The following is a 14,851-nucleotide window of genomic DNA, read 5'->3' on the forward strand; positions in this document are numbered from 1 at the left end:
GAAAGTAGGTGTGCTCCTAGTAGAGTGTGCTCCTAGAAAGTAGGTGTGCTCCTAGTAGAGTGTGCTCCTAGAAAGTAGGTGTGCTCCTAGTAGAGTGTGCTCCTACTAGAGAAAGTAGGTGTGCTCCTAGTAGAGTGTGCTCTTAGAAAGTAGGTGTGCTCCTAGTAGAGGGTGCTCCAAGAAAGTAGGTGTGCTCCTAGTATAGTGTGCTCCTAGAAAGTAGGTGTGCTCCTAGTAGAGGGTGCTCCTAGAAAGTAGGTGTGCTCCTAGTAGAGTGTGCTCCTACTAGAGAAAGTAGGTGTGCTCCCAGTATTGTCACGATCGTCTTGCTGTGAGAGATTGGACCAAGGCGCAGCGTGTGTAAAATACATCTTCTTTATTTTAAGAAGAGAGAAAAAACACACAAAAACAAACACTAATACACAAACTAACGTGAAGCTAAATAACGTAAGTGCAAAGACAAGCAACAAATGTTCAACATAGACAATTACCCACAAACAGCTAAAGCCTATGGCTGCCTTAAATATGGCTCCCAATCAGAGACAACAATAACCAGCTGTCTCTGATTGAGAACCAATTCAGGCAACCATAGACTTTCCTAGACACCTACACTGAACACTAACCCATCTACTCTACTTACCCCCCTAAACCCTACAACACCCTAGACAATACAAAAACACACAAAGACAACCCACCCCAACTCACGCCCTGACCAACTAAATAAATAAAAGAAAAAGGAACAATAGGTCAGGAACGTGACAAGTATAGCGTGCTCCTACTAGAGAAAGTTGGTGTGCTCCTAGTAGAGTGTGCCCCTACTATTTGTCAAAAACATAGTTGTGCCATATCTTATACCTTTCACTTTAAACATTGGAGCAAGTCCTGCCCCTCTCTGTCTGTCTGCAGTAATTTTAAAACTGGTTGCTCATGTTCTGGACTTGAAAGATTTTCTTAAATACAGTGATATCCTTGCATAACCTACACATAGGTCTCTGTATAATAGTTTTTCTAGCTTTCTTTTGTCATGTTCTGTCCTTGAAAGATTTTCTTAAATAGGGTTTGTGTTTCTCATACTGTACATTCACACGCTAGTCTATTGAGGTGTACCGCTAATATTGAGCTATATTGTTCCGTTTCTATTTCTAGGAGGTTGGAGGGATAAATTGCCTAAAGGTCCGATTAAAAAACATATACTTGCCAGGAGGATCATATCGATGTAGGCTCGTCAGAATGACACGATTGGGGTTCCAACACGTGAGTCACATGCGCAATTTGTAGCCTACCTCACTACACTTGCAGTATTATGTAGGCCTAGCTACAATATTCATCCGCCACCATCAAAAACGTAATGTTTCTCAAGTTCACATTTGCAGAAAGGATACCGTGTATGCATGGGGCCCACAAATGACCCCAATATTTCGACTAATAAACGGAATCTGTAAGGTTGGAATCCGCCTGGTATTATGAGCCAGTGATAGCACCAGGGACAGCTCCACTGACAAGGAATCCACCGCACGCGCAACCGCTGCTATTGTGTGGAGCCTTTGAGAGTGTCTATACAGTATTTAAATGTGATTGACTGAGAAGGCTCAGCCCCCCACCCTCCCCCTCTCCATCATTCATTATTTTCTTTCTCCCTGTTGAACGAACTGGAGTAGTGGACGGCCGTCGGAGGTTTGTTAGGAGGAATAGGAAGCTAAGGACATCTCTCTGATGCTGATTTATACATATTTTTTTTGTATATCCTTTGCGAGTACCAACATTGCTTTACCTGTATTATGTCAGATGCTAGGGCTGCTTATGTTTCGTAACACGCCGTGCTGCACAATCAGCGTGAACAGCTCTTATTCAAGGATGCGGATTTAACAGAAATGCGCTGTCAACTGGGATTTTAAACATTATCATTAACATTGAATTAAGTCATCAATGCCAGTAACCAGAGACTATATGTATGTTAGTGTTATATGTTATCAGTGACGCGGTAAAAATATAGTGAGTCTCCCACTAACGAAGATAAACAACGAGAACGGGTAAGCGTGATTATTTTTCCTCCAACAACACCACCTCCACCAACCAGCTAACGTTAGCTAGCTAGCAAACATGGGCAAATCCTAATATTCAGGTAAAGACGTTATTGGGATGCCCTTTTTAAAATGGCACTTTATTTACAAATATATTATCCATACAGTAATAAAACATTGTCTCTCAAATTGACTAGCTAACAAGATATCTTCTATTGGCCACCTCGCCATGCTGTGTGTTGACTGGCTTTGTTTGAGTCGGTGTTTGCCAGTTAGCTTGATGACTAGCTAGCTCCTCTTGTCCTCTCTGTCTCGAGCCTGCCTGTGTGTCACTATCTGATGTCCCGCTGAACATGACATTAGCCAACGTAGCTGTCTCGCTCTCAATAAATGTTTCGTTCATACCTGACCCTCAAATTCATACACGGTGCTTATATTAAACGTTTTCATTAAATGTTTGTACACCATTGTAAATATTCTGCTGGACGAGCTTCATAGGAGTTTTGAAATGTTATTCGTAGTTATGGGTAACCCTGGCTTTTGCGCTGTCTCATGAGTCCAAACAAACAACACAATTATTATTCTCTGGGGGCACCCAGGTATTTGCTGCTGGCTCATTATTGCACTGTTATTTGCCTGTGGATATTATAAACTATAAACAATTTCATTATTTGCAAGATAGCTGACCTGCCTGCTTGTTAAGTCTATATACATACTGAACAAAAATATAAACGCAACGATTTTCCCGAGTTTCAGTTCATTTAAGGAAATTAGTCGATTGAATTAAATGAATTACGCCCTAAACTATGGATTGCACATGACTGGGCAGGGGAGCCAGGCCCAGACAATCAGAATGATTTTTTCCCCCACAAAAGGTTTTTATTACAGACAGAAATACTGCTCAGCATTATGACCCTGCAGGTCAAGAAGCTGGATGTGGGGGTCCTGGGCTGGCGTGGTTAGACAGTACTGTCAAATTCTCTAAAATGACGTTGGAGGCGGCTTATGGTAGAGAAATGCACATTCAGTTCCCTGGCAATATCTCTGGTGGACATTCCTGCAGTCAGCATGCCAATTGCACACTCCTTCAAAACTTGAGAAATCTTTTTACTGCACATTTTAGTGGCCTTTTATTGCCCCAAGGTGCACCTGTGTAATGATCATGCTGTTTAATCAGCTTCTTGATATGCCACACTTATCGGGTGGATGGATTATCTTGGCAAAAGAGAAATGCTTACTAACAGATGTAAGAAAATGTGTGCACAGAATTTGAGTGAAATAAGCTTTTGATGCATATGGAACATTTCTGGGATCTTTTATTTCAGCTCAATAAACATGGGACCAACACTTTACAAGTTGCTTTTATATTTTTGTTCAATGTATAATGCTTAAGTGGTTTATTGATGTCCACCTCCTTCCTTCAAGTAATTTTTCCTGGACAGAGCCTTTGTTTCCTGTATGAAGAGCATCAGTTTAGAGGCATGCAGTAGCGTAAATAAGATAATGTTATGAAAACACCACATTTATGATTTAGTAGGAAACTAAACCGGTGTTTTGTCAGCTAAATTCTAGTCACCATTTGAGGTATGATTATGACGGTAATACAAAATAGAACCTGGTTGTTTTCCCCACACTAAAACAGTTTATTTTTTAAACATATGACATTTTTTATTTTTTTTCACCTACGGTGAACCTTTATGGACCAACAGCAAAAACCACCTATCCTATATCTTTCAGAAGCATACCTTTGGGTTCCCAAGCCTAGACAGACCAACTATTTTCTACTCTAACAGTTTTATGAGTACAGTATTATGTAATCTAGATGGATGTAGCCCAGCCGTTGGTGTTTAGCTTGTTCAAGATTTGTGAAATGAAATGTTTACGTGCTGCATCACTGAGCATAATTGCCAATGTTTCTTATGTTTGATTGCATGTTTGAATTTATGACTAGCTTGAAGGTAGGCTATTAGTCATGCTGTTGGTAACCTGTTTATTCTATACATTTATATGCTTTTGTTGAGAGAGCTAGTGTCACGTTCCTGACCTGTTTTCCTTTGTTTTGTATTCATTTTAGTTGGTCAGGGCGTGAGTTGGGTGGGTTTGTCTATGTTTTGTATTTCTATGTGGGGTTTTGTGTTCGGCCTGGTATGATTCTCAATTAGAGACAGGTGTGTATTGTTTGTCTCTAATTGAGAGTCATACAAAGGCAGCCAGGGTTTCACTGGTGTTTTGTGGGTGTTTGTTCCTGTGTCCTCACAGGACAGTTGAAGGTTAGTCACGTTTGTTGTTTTGTAGTTTGTAGTGTCTTGTTTGCTGTTTGTTCATTAAAAGATGGCTTATTTCCCTCAATCCGCATCTTGGTCCTATCCATGCTCCTCCTCGTTAAAGGGGGAGAACAACATTGACTGCCTTTACAGAAACACCCACCACAACAGGACCAAGCGGATTGAGGAGAGAGAGAAAGAACTAAAGCAATGGAGAGAAGAGGAATGGAGTTGGGAGCAAATTTTCAATGGAGAAGGACCCTGGGCTAAGGTGGGAGAGAATCGCCGCTCTCGGGAGGAGAAGAAGGCAGCCACAGCCCAGGAGCGCAGGTATGAGGGTACGCGGCTAGCACGGAAGCCCGAGAGGCTCACCCAAAAATTTCTTGGGGGGGGGGCTAAAGGGGAGTGTGGCGAAGCCGGGTTGGATACCTGAGCCAACTCCCCGGGCTTGCCGTGGAGTAAGAGGGCGTCGTACTGGTCAGACACCGTGTTATGCGGTAAAGCGCACGGTGTCCCCAGTACGCGTGCTTAGCCCAGTGCGGGCTATTCCACCTTGCCGCACTGGGAGGGCTAGGTTGGGCATCGAGCCGAGTGCCATGAAGCCGGCCCAACGTATCTGGTCTCCAGTACGTCTCCTCGGGCCGGTGTACATGGCACCAGCCTTACAGGTGGTGTCCCCGGTTCGCCTGCATAGCCCAGTGCGGGCTATTCCACCTCGCCGCACTGGCAGGGCTACGGGGTCCATTCAACCTGGTAAGGTTGGGGAGGCTCGGTGCTCAAGAGCACGTGTCCTCCTTCACGGTCCGGTATATCCGGCGCCACCTTCCCACCCCAGCTCAGTACCACCAGTGCCTACACCACGCACCAGGCTTCCAGTGCATCTCCAGAGCCCTGTTCCTCTTCCACGTACTCTCCCTATGGTGCGTGTCTCCAGCCCGGTGCCTCCAGTTCCGGCACCACGCACCAAGCCTCCTGTGCATCTCCAGAGCCCTGGACGCACTGTTCCTTCTCCCCGCACTCGCCCTGAGGTGCGTGCCCTCAGCCCGGTACCTCCAGTTCCGGTACCACGCACCAGGCCTAGAGTGCGCCACGAGAGTCCAGTGTGCCCTGTTCCTGTTCCCCGCACTCGCCCTGAGGTGCGTGCCCTCAGCCCGGTACCTCCAGTTCCGGTACCACGCACCAGGCCTATAGTGCGTCTCAGCCGGCCAGAGTCTGCCGTCTGCCCAGCGGTGCCTGAACGGCCCGTCTGCCCAGCTCCGTCTGAGCCATCTGTCTGCCCAGCGCCGTCTGAGCCATCTGTCTGCCCAGCGCCGTCTGAGCCATCTGTCTGCCCAGCGCCGTCTGAGCCATCTGTCTGCCCAGCGCCGTCTGAGCCATCTGTCTGCCCAGCGCCATCTGAGTCAGCCGTCTGCCACGAGCCATTAGAGCCGCCCGTCTGTCCCGAGCCAGTAGAGCCGTCCGTCAGTCAGGAGCCGCTAGAGCCGTCCGTCAGTCAGGAGCTGCCAGAGACGCCCGCCAGTCAGGAGCTGCCAGAGACGCCCGCCAGTCAGGAGCTGCCAGAGACGCCCGCCAGTCAGGAGCTGCCAGAGACGCCCGCCAGTCAGGAGCTGCCAGAGACGCCCGCCAGTCAGGAGCTGCCAGAGACGCCCGCCAGTCAGGAGCTGCCAGAGACGCCCGCCAGTCAGGAGCTGCCCGACAGTCCGGAGCTGCCGTACAGTCCGGAGCTGCCGTACAGTCCGGAGCTGCCCTACAGTCCGGAGCTGCCGTACAGTCCGGAGCTGCCCTACAGTCCGGAGCTGCCCTACAGTCCGGAGCTGCCACTCAGCCCGGACCTGCCGGAGTCCCTCAGCCAGGACCTGCTGGAGTCCCTCAGCCAGGACCTGCTGCCCCTTATCCCGGTGTTGCCCCTTATCCCGGTGTTGCCCCTTGTCCCGGTGCTGCCCCTTGTCCCGGTGCTGCCCCTTGTCCCGGTGCTGCCCCTTGTCCCGGTGCTGCCCCTTGTCCCGGTGCTGCCCCTTGTCCCGGTGCTGCCCCTTGTCCCGGTGCTGCCCCTTGTCCCGGTGCTGCCCCTTGTCCCGGTGCTGCCCCTTGTCCCGGTGCTGCCCCTTATCCCGGTGCTGCCCCTTATCCCGGTGCTGCCCCTTCATTTAGGTGGGGTTAGTGGGAGGGTGGTCATTGGGAGGGGGATAAAGAAGCGGGGATTGATTATGGTGGGGTGGGGACCTCGTCCACCGCCAGAGCCGCCACCGTGGACAGACGCCCACCCAGACCCTCCCCTAGACTTTGTGCTGGTGCGCCCGGAGTTCGCACCTTAAGGGGGGGGTTCTGTCACGTTCCTGACCTGTTTTCCTTTGTTTTGTATTCATTTTAGTTGGTCAGGGCGTGAGTTGGGTGGGTTTGTCTATGTTTTGTATTTCTATGTGGGGTTTTGTGTTCGGCCTGGTATGATTCTCAATTAGAGACAGGTGTGTATTGTTTGTCTCTAATTGAGAGTCATACAAAGGCAGCCAGGGTTTCACTGGTGTTTTGTGGGTGTTTGTTCCTGTGTCCTCACAGGACAGTTGAAGGTTAGTCACGTTTGTTGTTTTGTAGTTTGTAGTGTCTTGTTTGCTGTTTGTTCATTAAAAGATGGCTTATTTCCCTCAATCCGCATCTTGGTCCTATCCATGCTCCTCCTCGTTAAAGGGGGAGAACAACATTGACTGCCTTTACAGCTAGTGACTACTTCAGATCTGTTGATAGGCTATTGGATGGATGAGCGTCCTGCAGTTGTTGCCTACCTAGGGTGGACGAGGAATGGATGGATGGTTGGAAATCACTAGCTGTAGTGCTGATGCTCAAAATCCCTCCTATACAAGCTTGTTTCAACTCCTGCCACTCACAGGATCATTGTGCTGCAGTCAACCAAATTTTCCATATGTTATTGTCCTTATCAGATGTGCACGGTCTTCACTCGTCATTAGTTATCACAGCCAGAAAGTCATAAATCCCAGCTATTTCTCTCATTAAAATCTGATTTTAAACAGAACCCTAACCTTAATCCAAACATTTGCTACACTGCTAACCTCATGCCAAACCTTTAATTTAGACCAAAAAGCACATTTTTGTTTTCATGTATTTGAACGATGTAGCCACTTTGTGGCTGGATTAACTAGTGGGAACCAATGTTCAGGTCTTGAGGCAACAATTACTAATTTTAAACATAAAGTACAGACTTCAGTCTGCCATTGAGATAAAAGGCAAATAGCCTACAGTTTTCCCCTTTCTGTTTCGGCCTATTCTTCGGTTTTAGAATTTGGTGGTTGAATCAACTCGAGCCCCTCTTGATATTTGAGTGTTGCTCTCAGCCTCTTCAGCAGGATTCATTATAATCTGCTCAATGAAGATTGTTGTCCTGACATCTCAAGTTGTTTTTGTTTTTTTCAAGATTGAATGTGGATGTACCAATGTGTGGTCAATAGTCCACAATGACAGCAAATTTAAACACATTGAAGAGGTTAAGAGATGGAAAAAACATGAATACCTGTAGGCGTAGACTACTTGAGGACAGAGTGATATCCTCCTGGTTGGGGTTTTGTATTGAGTCATTGGTTCACTGGGCTTTCCATAATGCTTCAATAAATTGTCCTTTATAATTACTTGACACAACTCTACACTACTCATCTCTACTTGTCTACTCTACATGATGCTCATTGACTAGAGGGATTCATTTTCAAGACCCTTGCTATCTACTGGAGCCTCTTGGGTGTTTCATGGTCTGTCATAGAGAAGCCTCTGTTTGGTCTCATTATAAGCTGTGAGATCCTTCTGTCTTTAATAAGTAGTGCTGAAACACAACTTCTATTGAAGACTGCTACTGTAGGGGAGGTAGCAGTGGTGGGCTGTTATTATATAGACTCATTAGTGTTTAAGGATGGGATTATTTTAGTTTTAGGCCTAAGCATTTCATAGATGGGTTGCCTCAAGTTAGATTACATTGTACTGTGTCGTTCTGCAACGTGTCTCATGTATTGAGCTTGGCTGTAGTGGGAAATGCGGTCCTCTAACAATTTGCTTTGTTTTTGAGATGGTGGTATACGTTTGTCTCCCACATCATCCGTCCAGTTATCCAAGGCAGGCAGGAGTTTTGCCACTCTGCATAGAGTGGGTGAGCGACGGGGGTTGGAATATTTTGCAAGTTGTGGACACATCCTTGGTCCTTATGATTCCTTATTTTTTCCTCTGGAGTCCATGCTGGGCTTGTGAAATTCATCCTTCCCAGTTTTACTGTAGCTTGGAGAAGTCCGTCAGAGCTCCTTTGAGCCATCTCAAGTAAAGAAGCAACAATCTGTCCAACTGATAAGGTGCACATTGCCTTAAATGGAGAAGGGCCTGAGGGCCAGAGCTGGTACATGGTGTATCCAGAGCTCAGGCTGAATGATTGACTGTAGGGAAATCTGATGAATGAGCCCATATTAGAATCTGTGAGGTTCTCAGTGACTGTGATTAGGCTAAAGGTCTGTTACCCAAGTGGAGAGCCAACCCTGACCCTGACCTTCCCTATAAGTCTCATGACCCGGGCCCTGTGGTATTTGTGTTGAAGGTCACAAGACTGTGAAGTAGTGCTTTGGAGCACATCCCATAACTGACTTCTGCCAGTTTGGCTAAATTACTAATTCAAACACAGTACAATAAGGGAGGGTGATAGAGAGGATGAGAGTAGTGAGCTCACTGGTTTAAAGACTATAGCTTCTGTCAAAGTGACAGTCCATATGGGGCCATATAACAGATGTCTATTAAAGAGCGAGGGTGCTTTCAAGGTTTGTAATTGCATTGAAGTGGGTCAGGCCACAAAGAAATTGGCACTGATTAGCCTATATGAAAAATACTGAAGTCAAGATCAGACAAATAGCTTCACACTAAACTTGACTCCTGTATTGGAATGTAGCCTAAATGCCCAACTCCTGGCCAGTCACTATATAATTAGCCTATTGCACAGTCATGTAATTTCTGTTACCCACTGTAGAGCAATGAAAGATAGCTTCAGTTCGGGCTGGGCGATAAATTCCAATTAATAGACTTTGATATATGTTTTCACACGATATTCCAAATGCCTGTATCGCAAGAAACAAGGTTTTGTTATTTATTGTTTTTATGAGCGTTTGTCTGCTTGGTCTCGTGTTGTATTTTTTGTCTTGTCTCTTTCGGAGCACCTCCCCATTTACACCAGAGATCTGTATATAATGAAGAGATGCATCTCCGACCTAACAATGGGAGTCGTTGTCCCAAAGCCTGGAAGGCAGGCGACAAGCTTAGGTCCAAAATAATTTTGGACAGATTTTAGCAAGAGTGATACCTAGGATTTACACACACCAAGCCCCTCCCCATTCCTCTCACACCAACACAGCTGAGAGATCACATCTTCCTCTCTGACAGGTGGTCTCACCTCGCTATTTAAATTTGAGGTTTGGTCCAACAGAATGGGTTATATGGACACTGAAACACAGAGACATTATTTTACTGTAAAAGAGGACAAGTTACCTTTTCTAACTATACCCTTTTTATGTCTCAACTACTCAGATTCCACATAGAACAGACACTACTAAAACGGGAGTATCAATGAACATTGATTCTGGAAAATTAATGCTCAGTTTGTCGCACGGGGCATTGGGGTACCGCTAGCATCATTTTATTCAAAGACTGTTATACTAGCTGTCTAGTCTGTGTTTTATAAATGTCCAATAAACATAAAACACAATTATTAGCAACTCATTCTCATTTTGAGAAATAAGGTAGGCCACTTGATTTCAACATCTGAACAAAGTGGACAGGCTAACATGCTTTTCAAATCGTTGGAGACCGACAGAGGGGTATGTTAATAACATTCAACCTTTCAACCTTGTTAGCTAGTAAATAGATCCAAGTTGGCTAAACTTGAAATATAAAAATTAGCTGGCGGATCACTAGTACCTGGGCTTGTGAGATTGTTGATGAGACCTGTGTTCATTTTCTATAGCCTAGTGCATGTTACAAGAAGTTAGTCATTATTAGTGAATGTGCATTATGCATGGTTCTAGTTACATTTGTAACAAAAAATAGCATTTAATAGACTTGAAAGCCAGATCAGTGATTATTAAAAAAAAAACAGGTTGAACTATTTTGATAAAATCTTTTAATTATTAGTGGGTCTTACGGTTCGAATCCAGGCTGTATCACAACCGGCTGTGATTGGGAGTCCCATAGGGCGGCGCACAATTGGGCCAACATCATCCGGTGTAGGCTGTCATTGTAAATAAGAATTTGTTCTTAACTGACTTGCCTAACTAAATAAAGGTTATGGTTGTGGAAGGCTTATATTTAGCCGAGACATAACTTCACAAGCCCAGAATTCATTAGATTATTGCTGACTGTTTCAAATGTAGTGTATTTGACCTTTAATTGTACAACAACACATATTTAGAGAAAACATTTTTAGAAAACGAGATATACAGTACCAATCAAAAGTTTGGACACCTCAAATATTGTCACGACTTCAGCCGAAGTCGGTTCCTCTCCTTGTTTGGGCGACGGTCGGCGTCGCCGGTCTACTAGCCATCGCCGATACACTTTTCATTTTCCATTTGTTTTGTCTTTGTTTCTACACACCTGTTTTTCATTACCCTAATTATTGTTCATGTATTTAACCCTCTGTTTCCCCCATGGTGTTGTGCGGGATTGTTTTATGTCATGTTCGGTAATGTTGGTGACTGGTTATTTCGACGGGTGCTATTTCTTGCCTGTGCGTAAAAGTTGATGTTTGTGTTTGGGCAAGTGTATTGTTTTATCTTGCAACATTCATTATTCTGAGTAAAGTTACTGTAGAAAAGGCCCATGGAGTTGGTGGAATAATCCTTTAATTCATGGCCACTTACTCAGCTGGGCCAGGGGCGCTTTATTTAGGTCAGGTGGCAATGACCGACAGATCTCATCCACATAAAAGGAGGAAAACGCCATCGCCTGATCTCGCTGCTTTCTCTTCCTTAACTCCGTCTGCTCCAGAAGTTCTGTGCGTCCATGAATCAACTTAAGTCCACCGACTCTGTTACTTTTCATCTGAACTATCTGTTGTGATAGGGAGAGTGGGCCATCAGTTATTGTTTATAGTTACTACCGCGGAGCGTGGCTTGGAGCGCACGCTTCAAACATATTGTGTAGTGAATGGTCAATGATCACGGCCCTACGGATCCTCATAGGCCAATTATGCAATCGATATGGTTAATATGTAATTAAATTAATTACATGTACACATGAAGACAATTGAAAGGGTGAAATGAGAAACGTCATTGTTTGCTAACTGATCGACTTTGATATCAAACTAAAGGGGATTATAGATTGAATAACCATTCACTGTTTGTATTCTTTCATGATTTATGATAAATAGTTAAGAGCCTAAATGACTCACGGATGATTACTATTGACCTCTTAATGAACTGGATTGTTGAATTCCCTAATTATGTTAATGAATGATTGTTATGATTTGATCTTTGTGATTATGAATTTGATTGGATACATGTTATTTTGTTTCCTTTGTTATGCAGCTCAGACTACTCAGTAAATATACCACTTTATGGTTAAAGGATTTCCTGCCTCAGTCTCATCCATTCCTCTGTTACCTTACACGTGACCACCTGTTCACCTTCACTGTCAGTCATCCTACCTGTCCAGCTACCCACACAGATTCCACTAATCTTTCAGTTACGTTGCTCTCTATTCTCTGCTCTCCTGCGCCTGACTGCATACACCCAGCTACACCCACCATTCTGACAAATATAAAATATATTTAAAATTTGTTTAACAATTTTTTTGGGTTACTATTTGATGCCATATGTGTGATTTCATAGTTTTGATATCTTCACTGTTATTCTACATTGTAGAAAATAGTACAAATAAAGAAAAACCTTTGAATGAGTAGGTGTGTCCAAACTTTTGACTGGTACTGTATATTGTGAATTGCCCATAAATTAGAAAAAAAATAGAGATTTGATTTTTAGGTCATATCGCCCAGCCCTACTGTAGCTTCAGTTATTGCTTGTCCCATGTGGAGAAATGTATTGAGCGATTTTCATGATTATCCAGTTCCGTCCTTTACAATATTGATCTGCTCCGTTCTCTGGGCATTTCATACATTTCAGTTGACATTCTGTGGCTGTAGCCGTCATGGTCTTGCAACTTCTTGCTAAAAGGTGTTCCATTTTAATCACAAATGGGAAAATAGGCCTGATGAGTGAGTCTCTGGTGAGTCATGGTCACATTGCATGACATGTATAGGAACTGTCATTTATGTGGCTATATCTGAGTCCCTGTTCCAGTGTATTGAGCTTGTAGTAGATTGTTCCTGTAGAGGAGGTGGGTGTTCTATATAGAAGAAGGTACGTGTGTGTGTTCCACGGGTGAACGCATGACGTGGGTGAGCAGCAATGGCATGATCACTGTCGTTGAATGAGTGAATCAATCTGGCTAATGAGAGAGGGGTTTGAATGGTCACTGTGAAACAGATTTGATGGAGAGATGAGTTTGGGTGTTAGAGGTGCTGAAGTGATTGAGTTGAATATGAGAGTATGTCATGGAGAGAGTGATCTCTGACGTGTGTGTGCGGAGTACACCGTGTTGGTGAGCAGGCTGCGGGGGGATGTAAGCGCTGGGCGCTGGAGTGTTTGATGAATGTGTTGTTACAGGTTGACAATAGGCCGCCGCTACCCTATTCAACAGAGCATTCAGGCCTGGATCAGCCTCTCTGTGATGGCCCTGTGATACATGTGTGTCTCTGGCCGCCTCATTTCTGCAAACAGGAAAGGCGCAAGCTTCTGGCCCCTGTCTCTGCTGACTCCTCCATTGTGTGAGGCCACTGTGGCGGAATAGGCTTTGTGGTGGGCTTTTTGGGGATCTCATCCCCATCTCTGTCCTACCCCATCTGAGCCTGACTGACAGGAGGACATGGAGCCAGAGAGGGGTTACCCCCCCAGGAGAGGAGAGGCGATCAGCTGATGTGAAGTGTGTAGAGGGGGGGTTTGCTGCAGTGATTAACATTCCTGTTTATTAGCATATAGTCATAGAGAAATTCTATCATTCAGTGCTGTGGGGGGTTGGTCTGGGCGGCCATGCAGCTCCGGGACTGGTAGAACAAAATGATTTGATCAGCAGTGTGTGTGTTATTAAAGGCGTCCGCATGCTTCCCATCCCAAATAGTTCGGAACAGTTCATTTTGTGACATTTTTGTAAATTTGGTTTTCGGCAAAAAAAGCCTCATTTCGGTAGCCGAAGTCTTCGGCCATTTGTCATTGGTTAACCTAGGAATTCTTCAATTAAGTGTTTGTCATTAAACTATTGACGTGTTTTCATGCACATTTTTCCACATGAGAAATACGGCACCAAACATCTTCGTTTGATGTAAAATTGCGTGACTAAGATATCTGCAAAAATGTATTGAGTTATCTTCGATTAATTCTGACTTATCTTGAGGAAGTGGCTACGGCGTCTCAAGATGGACAAACAGTACTATACAAGTGAAGGTCTTTTAAGGGAGTATGCGAATACACTCATACTGTTCACCCAGTCGAGTTCGGCTAGGCGCCAGCCAAACCAGAGCATGCGAAAGGCTTAAGACTCCCTGTATTCTCTCTGCCTGTCTTGAAAAAGGAGCTAAAGAATTGTTGTGTTGGGGCTTCGAGTTCCTGTCTGTCTTGGTGAGGGAGTGTGGCTCCATCCCCCTGGCGTAGGGTTGCCTGCGTGCCCGTCTGGCATGTTGTGCACTGGGCTAATTCCCTCCAGGCGACTGTGCTGGGCTCCATTTCTCCCTCTCCCTGATTATCTGGGAAAACAGACCAGCTAAGGAGGAATGCAGGTCAGGGAGGGGAGAAGGGAAGGGGGGAGAGTAGTGATTGAGAGAAAGAGAGGTGGCGTTGATGCTGCTTTCTCTGTCCTGCGTTACCTCGAAGCTCACATCATTCTCCTGAAAGTGATGCCCTCTCCTCTCCTGGTGTCTGGCTGGTCAGAGAGATGGGCAGGAGCTTCACAGTTTTTGTTGCCACCAAACACACCAGCCTTCCTCGAATTCTGGAAAGAATAGCCTGTTTCCTTCTAACTGTTACGCCTAAAGCAGGGTTTTTATATTGGGGATTATCTTGTGGGCAGCAGAGCAGGATGAGCGCTTTGGGAGCGTTCCTCCCTCTCCTGTCTCAAATTATTAATTCATTCATTCTGCTCAACATGGCAGGAAGAGACTACTGCTCTCATGTTCCAGTGCTGCTGTGTCACTACACTAGCAATTCTATCTCCAAATCTGTAGCCTACTTTATTACAGATGTATTACCCCTTAATAATACCCTTATTGATAAAGGATTTCTAAGAGCCATTATTGTATAATTTCACATCTTTCAGAGTCCCATCACAAAAGGATATCCTGTTTTTCATGGTGTATAGGATAGTTCTATAGGGCTCAGTGTCTTAGCCCTCCACCATCTTAAACCCCCCCATTCCAGCTGTGACATCTTGTTGGTTTGATTATGACCACTACACTGTGTGTGTGTTTGTTTTCCCTCTGATGGCTCT

General features: G+C 45.0%; 1 protein-coding gene across 3 annotated transcripts in view; it reads left to right on the forward strand.

Moving 5' to 3' along the window:
* The first annotated feature begins 1,564 nt into the window (after nt 1-1,564).
* LOC129863925 (spectrin beta chain, non-erythrocytic 1-like) overlaps nt 1,565-14,851 on the forward strand; it is a 99,090-nt gene continuing 85,803 nt past the window's right edge. For all 3 annotated transcript variants that reach the window (XM_055936358.1, XM_055936359.1, XM_055936361.1), the window contains exon 1: nt 1,565-2,030. The gene's annotated coding sequence lies outside the window, so the exon portion shown is untranslated. The remainder of the gene's footprint in view (nt 2,031-14,851) is intronic.

Source organism: Salvelinus fontinalis, chromosome 10, assembly GCF_029448725.1.
Source record: "Salvelinus fontinalis isolate EN_2023a chromosome 10, ASM2944872v1, whole genome shotgun sequence".
Classification (NCBI taxonomy): domain Eukaryota; kingdom Metazoa; phylum Chordata; class Actinopteri; order Salmoniformes; family Salmonidae; genus Salvelinus; species Salvelinus fontinalis.